A 6,677-nucleotide genomic window follows, 5' to 3' on the forward strand; every position below is an offset into this window, starting at 1 on the left:
GGCTCTCTCTGCCATGGTGCCTCTGGCTTTTTTGTCAACCCAGGAGGTCACAGCAGAGCGAGAGGTGCCGGTGGAGGGTCGCAGCTGCAGGAGGGCTCTCGAGAGGAGCCATGGAGCATTACCTGGCTGCAGGGCTGCGAGACGCAGACGGACTGCTGAGTGCAGAGGAGAAGAGGGGCGAGGTGCGTGCTGGACGGATGGAGAGGGCTCAGCTTGGGAGCCGGCGACCGCGCGGGCTGCTCTGGGGCCTGGGGCAGTGCGGAGGGAAGTGAGAGTGGTAGGCCTAGAGGGATGCCAGTGCAGGCTCCCAGGGGCTCCTGTCTCTCTGCCCGTGCTGGATTCGAGCTCAGCAGGTAGGAGGGGTGCTGTGCAAGGACCCCAGGGGGTTGGTTTACAGGCGTTGGAGCTGTGGGGAAGGAGGCGATGAAGCAAAGAGCTGCTGTGGAATAGGCCACTCTGCACTCTCCTTGTCTGGGCTCTTTAAAGAGCATTTCCGGTAAGCGCTCTGCAAGAAGGCTCTTGAGATGGTGGCCCGAATGCCCATGAGCGTCTCTGTCTTTCCAGCCCGGGCACAGAAGACAGCAACTCGGAGCAGGATGTCCTGAGCTGCTGGATATGCCGCTTGGGGTCAAACTCCCTTTGCTGCCTGGCTCCAACCCTGTCTTCTACCGGAGCAAGCTGGGGCAAAAGGTAAAAGCAGTAGAAAGGAGTAGGAAAAGTCCCTGCTTTTTCAGCCTCTGCTTGCCCAGATACACTGAGCAGCCTGGAAAAGAAACAGCCTTTCACAGAAATCAGGGTGGCGACATGCTGTAGAGTGGGAGCTGCAGTCCTTAAATGAGACAGGGCTGGGAGGGCAAAGCAAGCTCCGGGCTCCGTGGTGCTGAGAGAAGGCAGGAGTTGCAAAGAGCAGGGCCCAATACTGGCCAGAGGGCGGGAGAGCGTGTCCCACCACTGGTCTCTGCCTGTGCGTGAGCTTGCCAGAGCCAACGCCAGCCTGGCTTGCGGCACCATGCAAGTGTGTGGCTGGTGCCCTGCGTGCAGCCGGCAGCAAGGCGTCCAGATGCTGGGGGACGGTGTCCTTCCGGCAGGGCCACAGATGTGACTACTGGCTCTGCAGGCAGTACTCTAAACTTCGGAGGCTTGAAAGCGCTACCCTGTGGGCTGAAGGAGCTTGGGAATGTCTTTGTCGCTTTCCTGCTCTCTCCTACCCTGCTCATGCTGTGGACGATATGTTTTACAGCTTCACCAGCCATCTGGTTATTTCAGTCTGGGCGATCCACACTGCCGCTTACTAAGCAACGAGTACAACGGTCTGCATGACCCGCATTTGCAGGCCTGCTACAACCGCAAAGACAACCTGCGGAGACTGAAGAGAGGAGGTTACGTCACCAGGGATGGCAAAGTAGGTTGGCTATGGGGGTGAGAAGAAGAGTTTCCAGGAGGCAGGGTTGCCAGAGCGCTTGCTGCAGCCGCCTCTTGTGGGCGGAGGGCGCGGGGCTGCTGCGCTGCTTTGCCTGGGGGCAGCAGGAGCCCAAAGCCCGCTCGGGGAAGTCCCACGCCTGCTCTCCCAGGGCCGTGCCGCGCTGCCTGGGCGCCGACGGAGCAGCGGGTGCGTGGCCTGGCGGCGGAGTGAGGAGCGCTGCTGCCCGCTGCGGGGGTGGGAGCAGAGCCCCCAGCCGCTGCGCAGGGCAGGGGGTGCAGGGGAGCAGCTCCCGCTGCGTTAGCGCTCTTGCTGGCAAGGCAGGCTGCGTAGCGAGCGTGACAAGCCTTGGGTGATTTCTGCCCTCGTCCCACCGCAGGTCGTGTGCACTCTGCGGGAGTTCAACGACTACAGGCAGTATCTGGCCGCGCTCAGGACAGAGGCGGACAAAATGTACCGTTGAGAACAAGTAAGTAAAGCTCACTGTTCATAGGCACGTTTCCCGGTGCAGAGGGTTGGGGCTTTACTTGTTTTATCTCGGCAAGGCGTGAACTGAAGAAGCAGTGGGGGCTGTGCTGGTGGGCTGGGCATTCTGGTATAGAAACAACTCCCTGGGTCTGAGCTGAGATGGCACAGGGGTGGGGACAGGCAGGAAAGTCATCCCCGAGTGCCTGGAGTGCTGAGGCAAGCCCTTCTCTTCTCCCCTGGTTTGTGGCTGAAGCACAGCGCTGCTCTGGGCCAGGGTGAAGCCTCCACACGCAGGTGCGTGAGAGCGTGTTGTGGCAGAGGGGAGCTGAGAGCCGGTGTCAACTTTCAGAAAAGGCTTCGAGAACAACTGGCAAAATTAAAGAGTGGCCCCGAACTGCCACAGGGGATGGACATTTCTCGCCTGCGAGAGCGGCTGCTGTGGGAGCAACGAGAGAGTTGGAGAGCTGCAGAGCGGGACGTGAGGGCCAGGTAAGAGACAGGACAAGGAACGCTTGCGCTAGGAGCGGGACCGTGGCCCTTCAGCGAGGTGCCGGCTGGAGCCTTGCGTTCCACGGAAGACCGCCAAATTGCTGCGCGAGCAGATGCTGGTTGTGCCTAGAGTGGTGCAATCAGTGTTTGGAGCCTGGCAAAGGCAGCTGGAAGCTGTTTGGGGCGCTGGAGCCAGGAAGCCCAGAGCGGGACGAGGGCAGTGGCTGAGCAGGGAGTGGTCTGGGCAAGAGAGCTGCAGGCGCTCTGTTTCAGCCCTCTCTATTTGTCTGAAGGTTTCTTGCCATGATTGTGCAGAGGATGGAGAAGCTTGAGGCTCTTGAAGAGATCAAATGCCTCCCCCAGCAGGCTGAGCCAGAACAGCAGCAGCTGGGAAAGAAGAGACACCCAGGCACCCGGAACAGCTCAAGCGAAGACACTGCTTTAGAAAGGAATGCATGGTAGTAACACAGGTTACCCAGTACATGCAGATTTACACAGTCATGTCAATAGCACTCAGTGTGTCTGCTGTCAGCTGTGAAACACGTCCTTCGTGCTTGCTGATGATAAAAATCCGCATAACTCGCAGCAGCTCTGTCTTTTGTGAGGCGTTCATTCAGGCAGACCCTCTTGTGAACGTTGTTCATGGGCTCTTCCATTTGTGCTCTCAGAGCAGGAAACTCTTACTTAGCCCGGTGGCCAACACTCTTTGCCATGGAGAACATTCACAAATGGGAATTTTACTTACTTTTCCCTGTAGGAACTGAACAGACCAATCAGTCTTCAGTTGATGGGAAGAAGAACAGAAGACCTCTGTGTACTTCAGGGGTCTCCCGGGAGAGCTCGAAGGTCATGGATAGTTCCACATGCCAAAGCACCTCATCTCAGGAAAAAGATGCTACTCAGACAGCTGTTGAGGGGAGACCTGTGAGTAGGAGCTGGGTGGATGTGGTGGCTCTCCTTTGCAGCAGCGCATTGGCGCTCAGGACTGCTGGGAGGGCGCTGCCGCACACACAGCCTCTCTCGGCTCGTGACGCATAGTGGGTTGTCAGAGTGTCTCCTGAGAAATCCCCTGGCAACTAGGAAGGGATCTTCTCAGCCTGGGAGTCTCTGTCTTGAACAATTAGGAGGGGTCTGGCTTCCTGACCTGCGGGGCACTTATTTCCACCTCCGGCTGAGACCACTCCCCAGGAATTCAGCTTGTCTTGGAGCCAGCTGTTCCAGTGTGCACCATGTCCTAATCCTGAGGGTGAAGAAATTTGGGGGCTGAATCACAATTCCTGCCTGTTTTTGTTGTGTCGTGAAGCTTATTCTTTAATGCATTTCTTAACTCTTCAGGAAGAAGAAACTCTGTCCAGCAGCAAGCTGCTGAGCTCCCAAGAGCCTGCTCGTCAGGAACTTCAGAGTCCTGAAGACAGTTTTCGTGAAAGCCTAAAGCTTTTGGGCTCCTCCTTCCCCACACAGGCCCAAACCCTGAGCTTGGTCTTTCCTTTAAGAATGGTATCCAACTGTGTGGAAGCTCCTGTGCAAGGACTGCCAATGTGAGTGGCAAATGGGAAAGAACAGCAGCATTGCTGTTGCTGTACTGGCACCTGAAAGGAAGGTGGGGGCAGGTAGGGAGGAAGTTGACTGAGCTTGCAGAGCATTAACAGGAAAACAGCTTGAGTTTATATGCTTTCCTGTAAAATACGCAGGGGTTAATTGAAGCAACTACCTTTCTCCTACCTTGGAATCAACAGCATCTCAGCAAACTTTGTGTGCCTGAAGTCAGTGGGTTGACTGGTAATTTTGCTCAGGGGTAAAGCAGTGATACAGTGATGGAAGTGTACGGGGAGAGAAGACACACTAGTGCCTCACAAGAGCGGTGAATATTGTGTTTATCATACTCAAACATGTGGTCATGGACATACAAAAAGTACGGCAGTCTTTCCTCCACACACACTGTAAGGGCGTGAACTGAGCTCAGTAACACAGATGTGAAGGCATGTGCTAGCCATCCCCTCTCCTCCCCTGAATACTCCTTGATAGCCCAGGGCTTCCCAGTCCACGCAAGCAAACGCACTGTGGAGCCCTTCCGTCAGGTAAGCTGGTTGAAGAGAAACTCCTGCTCCTCTGCCTTGCTAGTAAGGCATAAGGTGTCGTTGACCTGCTGGAGTAGTTGCTGCTGACTGTTGTGGTGAACTGTCTATCCTAAGAGCAGCAAAAGAATACGAGGACATACAAACAGCGCTTGGAAGTAAACTCTTTATTCTCTGTGGGGTGACCATTTCCTGTAGTTTTCTTGCTGACAGTTCTCAGCACTGGTGTCAGAAGAAGAACTGGAGCCTGCAGACACACACCTCCTCAGAACAGGCTCCAGCAGCCGCCCAGCTAATGCTGTCTCTCCCGATTCCCATTGCTGCAGCTCGCCTGGCACAAGCTTTACATGCACGGGTCTACGCTGGGCTCCTCTCTGGGAAGGGGGCTTTGGAGCTAGTGGTGGAGTGGGCTGTCTGGTTAACTGCTGGCCCATGGAGGGGAAGGCTTCTTGCATGCTTCCTGGCCTCGCTTTAGGCATGGGAGTATAAAGTCCTGATGCATGTGCCGAAGGATAATACAGGGGCTTCTGAATGCCTTCTGGTGGGCTCTGAGCATCTTGTGCAGAGCCTTGGAGGACAGAGGGGAGGAGATGAGGTGACAGTTCCTCTGCAGACTGTGCTTCTGCCTCTGAAGGCATGACCATTCCGGGGACCATGATAGGTGGGAGCTTCATGCTTGGTTGAGGCGTGTCTAATATTTTAGCGGGGATTTTCTTTTCTGCTGGCCTTAGAAAGCCCTGGCCCGGAGAGCTCTCCTTCCCATCTCTTGGGCTGGGCTGTTTTGCGACCCGCCTTCCACAATGGACTCCTGAAGCCACTGTAGTCAGAGGGGGACCACACCGCTCTAATAGCTGCTCCACTAGCCCACTCTCCTCCGTGCTTTCTTCTGAAGAGTCCTCAAAGGAGCTTGCCTTTGCATGCATTTCTTTTTCTAACTTCCCCTCCTCCTCCTTCTTCAGGGTGTCAAGAGCATCACGGACAATCCTTTCAGCATACGCTTTTAATTCTGCGTGGAGATGCTGAACTTTGCAAATGGCGTTTTGGATGCTACGCCTTGCAAGCGTGCTACTCTCTGGGGATACAGCCACAAGATTTTGCAAAGGCTGCAACAGGAGGAGAGGAGGGGGAGGAACAGGAAGGGCCAAGCCCCCATCAGTCCCCATCCAGCTGGCTGCGGGGGGAGTACCTGGCCAGTGCTGCCATAGCTCTGCCAGTCCATGGGCTCGGGCTGGTCACCAGCAGCCTGCCCGCCGGTCCCCAGAGCCTGAAACAGAGAAGGAGGCGATTGCAGGGAAAGCCACAAAGGCAGTGGGCTCTGGCGCCGGGGCCTGTCTTCCTCCCAGAGCCTTTCCTAGGAGAGCTGCTGTCAGTGGCGCAGTGCCAGAGGCTTCCTGAGCAGACCTGAGCCCAGAGCCAGGGAGAGGGGCTCAGGCGGCAAGCTGCCGAGGGCTGTGCCTCTGGCTCTGGCTCCTGTGCTCTGTCCAGCTTTGCGCCAGCGCCCAAGGCTGGGAGAGCTGCCTGGCCCCTCTGCCAGCAGCCCCGCTGGCTGCTCTCGGAAAGCAGCCCAGGAACAACGGGAAGGGGAAGGGCCAAGCCCCCGTCTGTGCCTGTCCAGCCGGCAGCAGGGGGAATACCTGGCCGCTGCAGCCGTAACTCTCCCAGTCCAGGGGTTCTGGCTGGCTGCAGCCTGCCAGGCCGTTGGTGCCCAGAGCCTGCAAGAGAGAAGGAGGCCTTGTCAGGGAAGGTCACAAAGGCAGCAGGCTCTGGCACCAGGGCCTCTTGTCCTCTCCCTGCCCGGGAGAGTGCCGGAGGCTTCCCGGGCAGACCTGAGCCCAGAGCCAGGGAGAGGGGCTCAGGCAGCAAGCCCCCGAGGGCTGTGCCGCTCCAGCACCTTGGGCGGCAATGCCCCAGCGCCCGTGCCTGGGAGAGCTCCTAGACACCTCTGGCAGGCTCCCCGCTGGCTGCTCTTGGAAAACCAAGCCCTCACCTGTCCCCGTGCAGCCAGCTGGCTGCGGGGGCAGTACCTGGCCACTGCAGCCGTAGCTCTCCCAGTCCATGGCCTCTGGGATGCCACAGGCAGCCATGCCATCCCTCTCCAAAGCCTGCAAGAGAAAAGGAGGCCTTTGCAGGGAGAGCCCTGAAGCCAGTGGGCTCTGGCCCCAGGGCCTCTTTGCGCCTCCCTGCCCGGGACAGGTGATGCACAGCGCAGGCCGTGCTGTCTGTCT

General features: G+C 57.6%; 1 long non-coding RNA gene across 1 annotated transcript; it reads left to right on the forward strand.

The window, feature by feature from the left end:
- The first annotated feature begins 2,465 nt into the window (after positions 1–2,465).
- On the forward strand, positions 2,466–4,629 carry LOC135330081 (uncharacterized). Its single transcript, XR_010391840.1, has 2 exons — positions 2,466–3,301; positions 3,713–4,629. It is a non-coding gene; the product is annotated as an uncharacterized LOC135330081 (long non-coding RNA).
- The last annotated feature ends 2,048 nt before the right edge of the window (positions 4,630–6,677 follow it).

The sequence above is a fragment of the Dromaius novaehollandiae genome, chromosome 16 (assembly GCF_036370855.1).
Source record: "Dromaius novaehollandiae isolate bDroNov1 chromosome 16, bDroNov1.hap1, whole genome shotgun sequence".
In the NCBI taxonomy this organism is placed as follows: Eukaryota; Metazoa; Chordata; class Aves; order Casuariiformes; family Dromaiidae; genus Dromaius; species Dromaius novaehollandiae.